Source organism: Prunus persica, chromosome G8, assembly GCF_000346465.2.
Source record: "Prunus persica cultivar Lovell chromosome G8, Prunus_persica_NCBIv2, whole genome shotgun sequence".
Taxonomy (NCBI): domain Eukaryota; kingdom Viridiplantae; phylum Streptophyta; class Magnoliopsida; order Rosales; family Rosaceae; genus Prunus; species Prunus persica.
The window spans coordinates 9,333,865-9,348,658 of record NC_034016.1 but is presented as its reverse complement, the minus strand read 5'-3'; positions in this window follow the sequence as shown (position 1 = coordinate 9,348,658).

The window sequence follows — 14,794 nt, the reverse complement described above, 5'->3', positions numbered from 1 at the left end:
ACCCTACCGAAGCATATACAAATCGTCTGCAGAGTACAAGCGATTAGTCTGGATCATAAAATGGTCTAGGAAGGTTTGCTTCAAGCTATCGAATGAGTTAATAGTTTGGGGGTTCAGCCAATAGAACTAGTTCAGAGCAGCGCAACTGAGTGTAGAAGGGAAAAAGAGGCACATGCCTTCATCACTGAGACCCTTGCATCCGAGGGCGGACAGAAAAGAGTGGATATGGGTGAGGGGATCCTCCATCCGGAGCGACTGAATGTCCTTCTCTTGACGATAGTTGAGGATACGTTCAGTGAAGGGGCCAGGGCGTGGTTTCGTCCGGAGGGGCTGATGGCTGCGGCGCTGTTCACTCTCAAGGCGTATGACTTTCTCAAAGAAAAGCCTCATGGCTGGGTCGGCATAAGGAAGAACACCGGGTGCTGAAAGCTTGGGGTGTGGGTGGGTAAGGGTTGGGTAAGCTTCCAACTCCTCGAACCCTTTGGTATGGTAAGACTCCCAGTCTTCAGGGTGATAAGGTTCCCAGTCATCGGAGTCCCCCGCACCTTCCCCGGTAGATAAGTGGGTGGGCTTCGGAAAGAGGCCTAGGTGTGCGACCTGTGGGTTGTCGAGGTTGACTGGGATAGGGATAGGCTCTGGCTGAAGCTCCAAGATACGGTGCTTGCATTCTTTGTAGATCTTGGTAGGGATATGGGGCAGATCCTTCGGTGGGGAAATGTGGAGAAGCCGTGATTTGGTCGTCTCTGGATGAAGGTGGCCTTTGCCTTTGCCGAGCCTCACCTAGATCGGGGCGCTATGACAGGAGATCACTGGCTGGTTCGGCTGGGTGTGTTCAACATCCTAGGTAAGGTCTTGATGGGCGCCTTGGTGGTGAGTATTCTCCCAGTTACGCTTCAGGGCGCAACAATCATGCTCCAGCTCAACATTCTTTGTACAAAGGTGTTCATAGGTCTCCGTCATCTTGGCCATACTAGCGCAAAGGTGCTCCACCTCTACCTAGAGATTCCCCTCCACCGAAGGTTTCTTTCGAGAGTAATCCCCACAAGGGGTGTGGCACTGGGTATCGAGGCTGGCCTCGCTCAGTATAGTAGAGTGTGACGAGAAGTATAGGCTATAGGGCTTGATGGGGAAGGGAGCCAGCGGGGCTGGTAGAAGGAAGTGGGATTCAAAAGTTGTTTTCCACAGATGGCGCCAAATTGTTGATGCTCTTTTTATGAGGGTCAACTTAGAGAAGTGTAGGATCTTTAGCAAGGAAGAAGGTGAGGACCTTCGAAGTTTGAAGAACCTGCAGAAGACAAGGAAAAAGAAGCAGTCGTCAAGCTTCATACACCAGTGTGGTGCCTGCCGAAGGCTCTCTGATGCTTAAGTCGGCTATATGTGGTAATTTTGGCAGAGTAACAGTAAATGTGAGAAAATAGTTACCCTTTTTACTCGGGTACTGTTCCCCATTTATAGGGAAGTGAAAATAGGAGTCTTGAACAAAGTTTCGATGTGGGACTCTGTGCAAGTCGCTGTGGTGATGACACGTGTCCCTAGAGATTATGTTTGGTAGTTAGGAGCTTCGGCAAGTGGCTGCCGTTTCAAAAGAGTATCTTCCTTCAGCACGTCGGACGGTGGTGACGTCAGTCACTTTCTAGGGATTTGTCTGTGTGTCCCTTTGGGGTATTTCAATAGGGGAGAAGGTGTGTCTACCTTGGTGCCAGTCGTTTTGATGCTGGATATGCTCGGTTGATTATGGTGTAAACAGTAGTCCCCAAGTTCGCGGTCAAGAAGTAACTTATGGGTTAGGAGCTTGTGAGATTTTTGCGTAATCATGACCGAGCATTCTTGGTTTGCGTAAAAAATGTATTATCAATGTATTCAACCGAGCATTATTAATGCAAATTTTATAGATTGCAAGTTGAATACATTGATAATACACTGCATAGATTAAAGACTCAGAAGGACAAAACATGGGCATAGCAGTGATCAATGCGATGCATGCCTACTGCGCAAATGAAATGGCATGAGGTCCCAAAAGGACAATCCATTAACATGTCAATTTATATGGTTTAAAGTCATAAAAGGACAATTTATTGACATGTCTGTATTAATCTGTGGCATGCTTGTAGCATGACAGATATATGAGTTTTAAATATTCGAACTCCCTGAATGGAGATTACCCAGGCCCTATTATAAAAAAAAGCTCCATTGGAAGTTATGATTCAAATTCTCACATAATTCATCTTACAAGAGATGTCTGCCTGGAAAGAGACAAGAATGGCCCCTAAAGTGGCTTCGGTACCCAAAAGCAAAGAAATACTTATAATTGATGCGCAATACACATGAGAATGGTGGAATCACGAATTAATGAATGATAATTTTTAGTTTTAGAGTAGCTACTCAAATCATCAATGCGCTGTATTGATTGGAACCACGTCCTATTATTAAATGTAGACAAAATCAATCACCAAAAAGGATAAAGGTAATTCCATTACAGATGAAAAAAGGTAATTCCATTACAAACCCATAGTACGAACCCCGAAAATATGTTCAGAATAAAGAGGAATATACTCACTTTATATGACATAACGTTTTTGGTAGAAATAAGGAATGTTGAGGTTCTCTAGATTTTCGGATGCAATCACGCATTCTTGTTGCACATTTACGGCCGCCAACATGCTATCTTTAAGGGTTATTGAAGGAAACATGCATCTATTGCTTAGGAAATGAACTTTAGTAATAACGTATATAACAAAACATTCTAAATGGCGGATTCATTTTGTTTATACTAGTTGAGCTAAACCTCTTTCATTTTAAACCAAGTATCTTAACACCCTGCCCCCGGCTCCTAGAAATACGTGCACTCATTTTAAAGTTACTCTTATGCCCACATTAGCTTTTTAGACAGTTAGAACGACCTTAAGAGACCCGAAGCCTTACTAAGCGATATACTGCCAGATCGACCGATCCCGGACCCCGTGGGTCCACGGTCTCCGATGGCCAATCTGGGCTCCAGTGAAGGTTCCTTACAGAGAAGGAACCATGTTCTGCGAGTTTGGTCCGAAACGGACGGTCGGATTAGCCAAAATCGCGTTATCGCTTAAAATCCAAACCCTAGCCCCAGGGTTCGCGATTTCGGAGTATCCGGGACTCCGATTCGCAATCCGTCGAATCCTACACGATCCTGAAATCATGTAGACCGACATATCCGAAATTCAGCGTGATCCGACGATTTGACGACACTGCACCCAAGGATCGCGCGATATGGAAAATCCGTTCGGGGCTCAAACGGACTCCGAATCGAGATCCGCGAAATCCTACGCGCTCGTGATGACACGAGGATCTCAAAACTGCCCAGAGTTACTCCACCCCCTCGTCCACGCGCCCCAGCACGCGCGGGCAGATTCGGGTGTCTAAAGCGATACCGAGTGGCCGAAAAATCTCGGAACCAAGACTCCAAACTCCTATCCTAGGTAAAACACCCCATTTGGAGTCACTTTTGTTCTTGGACATACCCCAAAAAGTGATCGAAAACAGTAGATCACGGCGGCCGAAGTTTCGGCCAATTTTCAAGTCGAAAAATCGAACCCTTTAGAGCTAAACTCGATCGAAACCCATACATCCATTAGCTAGAACACGAAAAGGAGCTGAGAAACCATACCTTACTCGATCGATTTGGTGGAGAATTGAAGGAGAAAATCGAGCTCAAAGTTCAAATTGGAAATCCGGCGAAAATGGAGTTTTCCGGCGAGCTCCGGCCACGGAAACTCCGGCGAAGGGTCAAGAAACGTCGGCGGTCGAGTGGTGGATCGTTTGGTACCAACGGCGGAGATCGGTTCCAAGTGTGGCGGCCGTGGCGTCAAGGAGAAGGAGGAAAGGTCGGGCGGCTAGAGCAAAAATCGGGAGGAGAGAGAAATGAGGAGAGAGAGAAGGAAAAAGGGTTAAAAATCTGACTTTTGGCCAAATTACCATTTTGCCCTTCACGGTATTTTGATCGTATCTTCTTCGTTACAACTCCGATTCGGGTCTACTCCGTGTCTACGGACTCCTCTCGCCGTGCTCTACGCAACGGTGTATGTGGAATTGTCAAATTCCTTTTCGGTCAAAAAGTCAACTTTGAGTTCATAATTTAGTCAAAGGGCAAAATTGTCTTTCCGCATAATAAATTACTAATTACATGTGAATTTTAGGTTTGGGTCATTACAACCTACCCCCCTTATACAAATTTCGTCCTCGAAATTTACGCACCTGTCACTCGGAGAGGTGAAGGTACTGTTCCCGCATTTGGTCTTCAGGTTCCCATGTAGCCTCTTCTACAGTATGACTCCTCCATAAAACTTTCACAAGTGGAATCTCTCTCGATCGCAACACTTGCGTCTTCCAATCCAAAATCTGAACTGGTTGCTCCACATAGGTGAAATCAGCCTCCAATTCTACTGGTTGCTCCTCTAATACATGGGAAGGGTCGGAAATATACTTTCGGAGCATGGAGATATGGAAAACATCATGCAATCGAGCTAGATCTGAAGGCAAGGCAAGCCTGTACGCTACTGGACCCACACGCTTTATAATCTCATAGGGTCCAATGTAGCGAGGACTTAGTTTCCCTCGCTTCCCAAATCTCACGACACCTTTCCAAGGTGATAATTTCAAAAATACCCAGTCTCCAACTTCAAACTGAAGATCTTTTCTTCTATTGTCCGCATAGCTCTTTTGTCGGTCCTGGGCTGTCTTGAGTCGTTCTCTAATGATTTGCACTTGTTTCTTGGTCAGTTCAACATCCTCAGATACGACCAATCTGTGTTCACCCACTTCATCCCAATAGAATGGAGTTCTACACTGTCTCCCATACAAAGCATCAAATGGAGACATTCCGATACTTACTTGATAACTGTTATTATATGCAAACTCCATAAGTGGTAACTTCTCATCCCAATCACCCCGAAATTGAAGTGCACAAGCTCTCAACATATCTTCTAGTGTCTGAATGGTCCTCTCAGACTGACCATTCATTTAACTTTGTCCAAAACCGGGATGTAAACCGTGGGTCTCGATCTGAAACAATGGATACTGGTACTCCATGAAGTCTCACGATCTCATCTATAAAAATCTTCGCTAGTTTATTCAAACTATAATTTGCTCTCACCGGCAGAAAATGAGCGGACTTGGTGAGTCGATCCACGATAACCCATACTCCATCATGCTTACTTTGTGTTCGGGGCAGCTTGAACACAAAATCCATCGTAATCCGCTCCCACTTCCACTCAGGAATTGGAAGTGGTTGCAATAGCCCTGATGGTTTCTGTCGCTTAGCTTTCACTTGCTGACAAATTAAGCATCTTCTGACATACTCTGCTATTTCTTTCTTCATAAAAGGCCACCAGTAGTGCTCTCACAGAGTATGGTACATTTTTGTGCTTCTAGGGTGCATTGCAAACGCTGATTCATGGGCCTCCTCAAGAATCTCCCTTTTTAAAGCTTCATTAGGGACATATAACCTGTTACCTACCATTAACGCTCCATCATTTCTTACAGAACAATCAGTTCTGTCGCCATTTGCAACCTCTACTCGCAGTGTGCAAATCAAAGGATCCTGAGATTGAGCTGCGAGTATTCGTTCTACTAGCACTGGTCTCACATGGAGAGTAGCTAACAGTGCTCTCTGATTATCCACATCTAGCCCAACTCTGAGCTTCCTCATTTCCACCATCAATGGTAAATATCTCCCTCGAAGATAAGCTATAGATCCTGAAGATTTTCTACTGAGTGCATCAGCAACAACATTAGCTCTTCCTGGGTGATGCTCGATGGTACATTCATAATCTTTTAGCAACTCTAACCATCTTCTTTGCCTCAAATTTAATTCCTTCTGAGTGAATAAATACTTTAAACTCTTGTGATCTGTAAAGATCTGGCATGTTTCCCCATAAAGATAATGCCGCCAAATCTTTAAGGCAAACACTACTGCAGCAAGTTCCAAATCATGAACAGGATAATTCAGCTCATGCTTCTTCAGTTGTCTAGAAGCATAGGCGATCACCCTACCATGCTGCATCAGTACACACCCAAGTCCGTGTTGAGACGCATCACTGTAGATCACAAAGTTCCCACTATCATCTGGAAGTGCTAAAACCGGAGCAGTGGTCAGCTTGGTCTTGAGTTCAATGAAACTCTCCTCACACTTATCTGACCACACAAACTTAACTCCTTTCCGTGTCAAATAGGTGAGAGGTGCCGCTATGGTGGAGAACCTTTCCACGAAGCGACGGTAATACCCGGCTAACCCCAGAAAACTTCGTATCTCAGTAACACTGGTTGGTCGTAGCCAATTTACTACTGCGTCAATCTTTTGAGGATCAACATAAATGCCCTCTGCAGAGATCACGTGTCCCAAGAAACTCACTCTGTCTAACCAGAATTGACACTTGCTGAATTTGGCATAAAGTTGCCTCTTTCTCAGAGTTCTCAACACAAGGTTTAAATGCTTCATATGTGCCTTCTGACTCTTTGAATACACCAGAATATCATCTATGAACACAATCACAAAGCGATCCAAGTAACGTCGAAACACTCTGTTCATGAGGTCCATAAATGCAGCTGGCGCATTCGTTAATCCAAATGGCATCACCAGGAACTCATAGTGCCCATACCTCGTTCGAAACGCAGTTTTAGGCACATCCTCTTCTCTAACCCGTAACTGATGATATCCAGACCTCAGGTCAATCTTAGAAAAGACCTTGGCACCCTTCAGCTGATCAAACAAGTCATCAATGCGAGGCAAGGGATATCTATTCCGCACTGTGATCTTGTTCAGCTGTCTGTAGTCAACGCATAACCTCATGGTGCCATCCTTTTTCTTAACAAATAAAACTGGAGCACCCATGGAGAAAAACTGGGGCGGATGAAACCCTTATCTACCAGCTCCTGCAACTGAGTCTTTAATTCCCTCAACTCTGCTGGTGCCATTCTATATGGTGCTTGAGAAATAGGATTTGTTCCTGGAGCGAGCTCAATAACAAACTCAATCTCCCGCTGAGGAGGTACTCCAGGAAGATCCTCAGGAAATACATCTGGAAAGTCCTGTACGACTGGAATATCCTCCAATCGCAGCCCATTATCTCTGGTATCAATGACATGTGCTATGTATCCTGAGAACCTTTTTCTCAGCAACCGTTTTGCCGTCATAGCTGAAATAAGGCAAGATGGAAGCACTCGGCGTTCGCCATAAAAAGTTACTTCAGGTCGTCCGGGACTACGGAATACAACTTCTTTCCTGAAGCAATCTACTGAGGCACGATGTCTGGCTAACCAATCCATCCCTAAGATGACATCCAAGTCAACCATGCCCAAGGGAATTAAATCTGCCTCCAAAAACACATTTCCCACCAGCACTGTACTATCGCGATACACGGTACCTACCCTAAAAATCTCTCCTATAGGTACTGCGATCGCCAGTTCAGTCTGCAGAGCCGAAAGTCTAACGTTGGCATTATGGGCAAAACTAGGTGTGACAAACGAGTGCGTAGCCCCAGGGTCAATCAAAACTCTAGCAGGAATGCCAAAGACCGGTAAAATACCTGTAATTACGTCAGGCGATGCATGTGCTTCCTGCTGGGACATGTTATATACTCTGCCTGTGGCTCTGGAACGTCCACCACGTCCCCTCTGCTGACTACTACCTCGACTGGCCACACTGGTTTGGGCACCACCACTGGACGAAGCCTCCACAAACGGTGGTATCTCCTGTGATCGACCCTGCATAACTGTCCCTGGAATTGGCGCATCTGTGGTCTCTCTAGTCTGCAGGAACAAAGGGGAATCCTTCCGAAAATGTCCAGGTTGTCCACAGTAATAACATCTAGTAGTACCCTGCTGGCAAGGCCCAGAATGGTACCTACCACATCTAGCGCATTGGGGGCGACTCCTCCTGCCAGATCCTGACAGCAACTGTCTTCCAGCACCTCTTGCACTACCCCCAGAGCGGTTTCCAGAACTGCCACTTTGGTTGGAACCTCCGCTGGAGCTGAATCCAGGTCGGTAACCTCCATAGCTGCGACCACTGGATGATCCCGAACTGTAACTGCCTCTCTTAGATGATCCCTGGCTAGGACCGCCTATTTCAAACTGCTGCCTATGGAGTTCACCCCGTGGTTTGGCCATCATCTGGCTGCTTTCAATCAGCGAAGCCGACATCACCACATCACTAAAGTTGGTCAACCGCTGACTGATCACAATATCTCTGATAGAGGCCTTTAATCCCATAGTGAACAGCTGACACTTCTTACTTTCATCCTCCACCAGTGGAAGACAATACTTAGACAGGTCATGAAACCTCTTCTCATACTTTAATACAGTCATCATCCCCTGTTCTAGCTGCAAAAACTCTTGTATCTTCAAATTCTGGTACGCTTGTGGGTAATACTGACTGTCAAATGCAGCTCTGAAGGCTTGCCACGTAATAGCTAAAGGATCCCTGTATCGCCTCTTGACTGAATCCCACCAATGTCTGGCATATGTCTGGCATTTTTGATCAAGAAGAAGGTGGCCAAAGTAACCCTACTGTTCTGTGGAACAGCCATGACCTCCATGATCCGCTCCATCTTTTCAATCCACTCCTCAGCTACTGCTGGGGTACCATCACCATCAAAGTCAGTGGCCCCTATCCTCTTCGCTTGATCAGCATATCCCAGGGAGGGATCTCTGGGCTGCCCAGTTCTGGCTAAAGCCTGCGTCAGCAACTCTAAGGTCTGCTGAAAGTGGGGATCTCCCTGCATAGGAGGCATAGCAGGTACGGATCCTGACGAACCTCCAACAACAGATTGCTCTACCGGTTCAGGTACCGGTGCAGGAACAGGAACGTCCTCCTGCCCGAGCTGGGGATCCTGTCCCCTCTGTCGGGACGACTGTCTAGTCCCTCTACGGACACCACCACGTTTAGGGCCCATGTTTCTGTCACAAGAAACAGATGTTCAGGAAAACAAGGATGCACAAAGTGCGAAGTCTACAGGAAATTAAACCTAATGCTCTGATACCAAGTTGACAGGACCCGATCCAAATTCCACTTTGGAATCCGAGCCAGACCCTGTGTGTGTCCGACACCTGGCAAATGTCGGGCACAAATGACCTATTTTCCCTACTAAACAAAACACGATAAAAATAATAAGGTTGACTTCTACCGAAAAACCGGCAGAGTTTCCCTTGTATCTGGCTCAATACCAAAATCTTTACACCTGTCAAAACAAGTATATATATACAACCAACTGCTAGCATATGTATATATACATTCCAAGAGATCAAAACTCAGTCTAGGGCAAAACATCAGAGCGACTGCTAAGAATTTACAAAAGAGTGAATCTTTGTACAAAATACAAATCCTACATCAAAGAAAGGCGCGGAAGATGGGAAGTGGCCCGGTGGTGGATTCCTATGCACGTCTACTGCCTGGGGGCGCAAAACAACAAGAAGGGTGAGTGGACCCAAAACAAAGCGTAGAAAATAATATATGAACATACTAACCCCACTGTAAAAACAGTTATACAAACTAACTTATTTTCTTTATTTCTGAAATCAATGCATGTATAAAACTATACATTTGAAAACAGTTGAAAACTATCACCTAGGTGTACCCCTATTTCCGTCAAATCCTTATATCCGTCAATTCCTTGCATCACCATGGGTGACACATACTCGCAGGTCTCAGTGACACGAAGTCAGTCTGAGCAGCAACTCGCAGGATTCAGGGAACCGTAGTCCACCTTTATCCGCATTACTCGCTCCACACGAGTTTGAGTATCAAGGAACTCGTGGGGCAACTGTCAAGCATGCTGACTAAACCGAAGGTAACAAATATAAACCGAAGGCAACATTTAATAACTGGGTACAAGGTGATTTAAGAAAATATAAAGTTTCTGAAGAAAAGTTGTTGAAGAATTAACTTTCTGTAACCTTTAAAATTCTGCTGCCATTTATCTGATAATTAACGAGAATATCTGTTCATACAAGCTTTAAAGGAAATTGCACTCGGCAGCATGCAACATAAAATAGTTAACAGCATAAAACAGCTTATAACTGAACTGCTTAAATTCATTTATTAAAACAAAGAGTCCACTCACTGATGGTCCGAGCTAATTGGACCCTTCGAACGTCCTTCCTGCAGGTCGACTGGACCTCTGGTGCCTGATTATCCATGAATAATAAATCAATAAACTGCTGAATAAAAAGAATCAAATTAAACACCCTGCCCCCGGCTCCTAGAAATACGTGCACTCATTTTAAAGTTACTCTTATGCCCACATTAGCTTTTTAGACAGTTAGAACGACCTTAAGAGACCCGAAGCCTTACTAAGCGATATACTGCCAGATCGACCGATCCCGGACCCCGTGGGTCCACGGTCTCCGATGGCCAATCTGGGCTCCTGTGAAGGTTCCTTACAGAGAAGGAACCATGTTCTGCGAGTTTGGTCCGAAACGGACGGTCGGATTAGCCAAAATCGCGTTATCGCTTAAAATCCAAACCCTAGCCCCAGGGTTCGCGATTTCGGAGTATCCGGGACTCCGATTCGCAATCCGTCGAATCCTACACGATCCTGAAATCATGTAGACCGACATATCCGAAATTCAGCGCGATCCGACGCGCTCGTGATGTGGAAAATCCGTTCGGGGCTCAAACGGACTCCGAATCGAGATCCGCGAAATCCTACGCGCTCGTGATGACACGAGGATCTCAAAACTGCCCAGAGTTACTCCACCACTCTCACCCACGCGCCCCAGCACGCGCGGGCAGATTCGGGTGTCTAAAGCGATACCGAGTGGCCGAAAAATCTCGGAACCAAGACTCCAAACTCCTATCCTAGGTAAAACACCCCATTTGGAGTCACTTTTGTTCTTGGACATACCCCAAAAAGTGATCGAAAACAGTAGATCACGGCGGCCGAAGTTTCGGCCAATTTTCAAGTCGAAAAATCGAACCCTTTAGAGCTAAAATCAATCGAAACCCATACATCCATTAGCTAGAACACGAAAAGGAGCTGAGAAACCATACCTTACTCGATCGATTTGGTGGAGAATTGAAGGAGAAAATTGAGCTCAAAGTTCAAACTGGAAATCTGGCGAAAATGGAGTTTTCCGGCGAGCTCCGGCCACGGAAACTCCGGCGAAGGGTCAAGAAACGTCGGCGGTCGAGTGGTGGTTCGTTTGGTACCAACGGCGGAGATCGGTTCCAAGTGTGGCGGCCGTGGTGTCAAGGAGAAGGAGGAAAGGTCGGGCGGCTGGAGCAAAAATCGGGAGGAGAGAGAAATGAGGAGAGAGAGAAGGAAAAAGGGTTAAAAATCTGACTTTTTGGCCAAATTACCATTTTGCCCTTCACGGTATTTTGATCGTATCTTCTTCGTTACAACTCCGATTCGGGTCTACTCCGTGTCTACGGACTCCTCTCGCCGTGCTCTACGCAACGGTGTATGTGGAATTGTCAAATTCCTTTTCGGTCAAAAAGTCAACTTTGAGTTCATAATTTAGTCAAAGGGCAAAATTGTCTTTCCGCATAATAAATTACTAATTACATGTGAATTTTAGGTTTGGGTCATTACAAAAGGTACCCCTTGCCGAAGGTCCACAACCCTCTAGTCCTACTGAAGACTCCATACTTCTTCTATCTAAGTTGAACCCAATTTTGGACATCAACAGTTTGGCTCCGTTTGTGGGAATTGACTTCTAAATGTCACATTTCTATTAGCCCTGCTGGCTATTTCACCTATCAGACCTCATCGCCTCTTTAGTCTATCACACCATGTCACGTTGAGCGAAGCTTTCCTTGGCATTCAGCATCACACCTCCATGTGGAATCCACCAAAAGGAAACCTTTAATTGATGTGCATCTTCAGGCCGAAGTGGAGTGACTTCGTGCCGATGTTGCCATAATGACAGAGAACTACGACTACCTCCGCACAAAAAAAGTCAAGTTGGAACATGACTCCTGAACCTTGAAGCACAACTGGGAGAACACTTGCCACCAATTAACCCAGCACGATGTCACCCAAGGTGTCAAGCATACCCTACCGCATCAGCCAGCTATCTCCCTTCACAATGCTCCAATGCAGCCTTGGCTTGACAAAGGCAAAGGCTACTTTCATCTTGAGGCAGCCAAGTCACGACCTCTCCAAATTTCCCCACACAAGGACCAGCCTTATGCCCCAATCAAGGTATATAAGGATTGTAGGGATCTCATCTCTGAGCTTTAGCCAAAACCTATTCAGATTCCAGTAGATCTCGAAGACCTACCTGTCGCTCAACTTAGCCCTCTGTCGAAGCCCACACATCTCCCTGCCCAGGCAAAGGTTGGTGATTTTGAAGATTAGGAACCTTATAATCCTGAGGACTGGGAGCCTTACCATTCCGAAGCCTTCGAGGAATGGGAAACTTATCCGCCACTACCCCTTCGACACCACCAATCTTTAGCACCCAACACCCTTCCTCACACCAATTCAGACATGAGACTTTTTTTTAAGGAGGTTCTTCCCCTAGAGGATGAGCAACAACGAAGTCATTAGCCTCTTTGGATGAAGCCACTCCCTGACCCCTTTACTGAGCAAATCCTTACCTATCGGCAGGAAAAAGACATTAAGCCACTTTGCATCGTCTTCTATACTGGTAAGGAAGACCCCTTGACCCACATCCACTCCTTCCAGTCTGCCCTAAGGTGCAAGGGTCTTAGTGATGAAGGCATGTGCCTTCTCTTTCCCTCCACCCTTACTGGAGTTGCCTGGAACTGGTTGTATCCAATGACTGGAACCATCAACTCTTTCGACTGCCTGAAGCAGATTTTCTTGGATTATTTCATGATTCAGACCAATCGTTTGTATTCAACGGACGATCTATACATGATTCGGCACGGTGAAGATGAACCCATTCGAGAGTATGTTGCCTATTTTAGTCATAAGTATTCCCGCTGCCCAGAGATTGATGACTGTGCAGCCTTCGGTGTGTTTGAAAGTGGCCTTTGTGAATCCAACTTGCTATACTTGGTTCACAATAACCTGTGGAACACCTATGCTAAATTAATGAAGCAACCTGCCATCCACACCAAGGCCGAATACTTCAACTCCAAGCTTAACTCTGTTAACCAGTCATCGATTGCCTTCGGTAAACTGCAGCAAGCTTCGACACTCGCTGATCCCTTATACGCTCCTTATTTTGTGATGAATTATCCCAAGCTCATCTGTTACACTCCTACAAACGAAACCCAGGGTGGAAAGCTTTTCAAAAGGAAGGATTGCTACCAGTGACCCTTAGACAATAGCAAACGAAGCAAGCAGTTTGAGAACTATCGTTCTACCGACACCAACCCTTATAAGACAAACGATTGTGTCCCCCTCCCTCTTGAGCATAGTCCAAAGTTTGAGGTCTTCATGATTCTGAACACAACTTACAAGCATGGTTTGGTTGATTAAACATCCATCATACCAAGCCTTTTGCCCAAAGGCCCAACAATAAGCCTATGTCGAACACTTGTATCTTTTGCTGATTCCATCAATTCAATGACCATGACACTGAATCTTGCATCGCCTTGGGAAATATCATTGACAACTTAGAGAAGTAAGTGCACAACACTCCAAATCCACTAAACCATCATCAGCGCCAAATCAACAGGATCTCTATTATCAGTGGTGGTCCTACTTTCGTTGGCACATACAACAACTCTATCAAGCACTATGTTCGGTCTTCCTATGCACACCAAGTTTTCAAACTAAGCATAGACGCATGTCAAAGATGCCCATGGCTGGTTAGGAGCCTATTACCTTCAATGAAGAGGAGGAGTGAGGTGTCATTTTTCCCCATGATGATCCGTTGATCATTCGGGCATATATTTTGCAACTTCGATTTTGGTTATATCCTTGTTGACACTAGTAGCTCAATAAGTGTTATGTTTGTCGAAGCCTTCAGGTCCCTGACAACCTGCTCAACCAAAGCATCATGCCTCTGGTGAGTTTCTCAGTTGACGTTGACCAACCCATCAAATGTATTTACTTGCTGAGTGCCATCAGTTCGACACCCCAGAAGGCTATGCTCACCAACTCATTTCTAATTGTAGACTGCCCTACGACATACAATGTTATCTTGGGACGCCCAACCTTGGCCCAAATGAGGGTATTCATTTCTACTCATATTGCTCATGCTGAAGTTTCCTACCCCTTCATGGAATGGGCACTATGTGAGGTGACCAACTTGATGCTTGAAGTTGTTACGCTTTGGCATTCAAATCCACCTACTAGGCCCCACGATGTGAAGCCCTTTCGGTAGCCACGACTCTACCTCTTCCCCTACCATTACCGAATGACCCGAAGATCTCTAAGAGGAATCGGTTACCCCTCAAGCCGAACCAGTGGAAGATGTTGAACTTGTAAGCCTTCACGAAGAGTTCCTAGATCGTCATGTGAAAATTGGCACTTCCCTTCTCTCTGATATCTGTTCAGAACTCATTGCCTTCCTCCATCAAAATTCTAAAGTCTTTGCCTGGTCTTATAACAACATGTGTGGCATCTCTCCCGAGGTTATCTCTTATAGATTGGGCATTGATCCTAACATACGTCCCGTTCGACAGAAGCGTCGTGCCTATGACCTCGAGAGATACGAAGCCATGAAGACTAAAGTTGAGAAGCTGAGCAGCATTAGCTTCATTAAGGAAGTTGATTATCCCCCATGGTTGGTGAAAGTGGTCATGGTTCACAAGCCCAAGTGTGGTTGGCGCATGTGTGTTGACTACACCAATCTCAATCGTGCTTATCCCAAGGATAGCTTCCTTCTCTCTCAAATCGAC